This window comes from Tupaia chinensis, unplaced genomic scaffold, assembly GCF_000334495.1.
Source record: "Tupaia chinensis unplaced genomic scaffold, TupChi_1.0 Scaffold144648_1, whole genome shotgun sequence".
Taxonomy (NCBI): domain Eukaryota; kingdom Metazoa; phylum Chordata; class Mammalia; order Scandentia; family Tupaiidae; genus Tupaia; species Tupaia belangeri.
Window position 1 is genome coordinate 109,040 of NW_006204509.1, and position 917 is coordinate 109,956.

Genomic DNA, 917 nt, shown 5'->3' on the forward strand with positions numbered 1-917 from the left:
TCCAAGAAAAAAAAAAAAATGACTGGGGCCAGCAGGTGGCATGGTGGTTAAGGGTGCTGGACTCCCACATGGCTGACTGTGGTTCGATTTCCAGACCTGGTCTGCTTTCCTGGCTATGCTTTCTCATTCCCCCACTTCTCTTTCTTTCTCAATCTCACTCTGTCTCTCTCTGGTCAAACTAAAGTAAATAAATAATAAATAAATAAAGTTCAGTAAAAAATAAAAAATGAAATAAGAAATAAAAAAAATGACTGAGTAGTATCCTGTAGTGTATATGTCTCATACTTTCACTGCTAAAATAAGCAAGCCAGACTGCGAAAGAGAGGCATTGTATGTCCCCACTTAATACATACCAAATGTTTGCACTCTACGGCAGAAACTGAAATATTGAAAGGTATAAAAACATGAAGAGCAACCATGAATACCAGAGACAGTGTGGGAGAAGGGTGAGAAATTGTGGAGGGTAAGAGGGAGGGAATCAAGAGGGGAAATAAAAGAAGTAAAATATATAAGAAACACAATAAATAAATAAAATGAACTAAGAAGTAATTTCTCATCCCTCTTGTTTCTAGACTGATGGGACAAGATCTACGTCAGCCACTGAAGCATATCACATTAAATTTGGCACACGGAGGGAGGAAGAAATTGTATAGAAACAAATGGATTGTGGTTGAAAAGACAGGCAAGGCAGCAAAACCAGAACTTTACCTAGTGCTTGTTACATCCACATCCATGGCATCCACAGCAAGAGCTCTGGCATCTGAGGTACAGTAGCAGTAAGAGCAACCCATGCTGAGCCAAGGCTGGGGCATGAATTTGGCTCTTCCCTGGCTGCCTGATTTCCTCCTGTTTTTCAGTTTTTCTGCTGAATACTCCTCTCTCCCTAACATTTCTATAGAGCAGCAATAACCACTCAA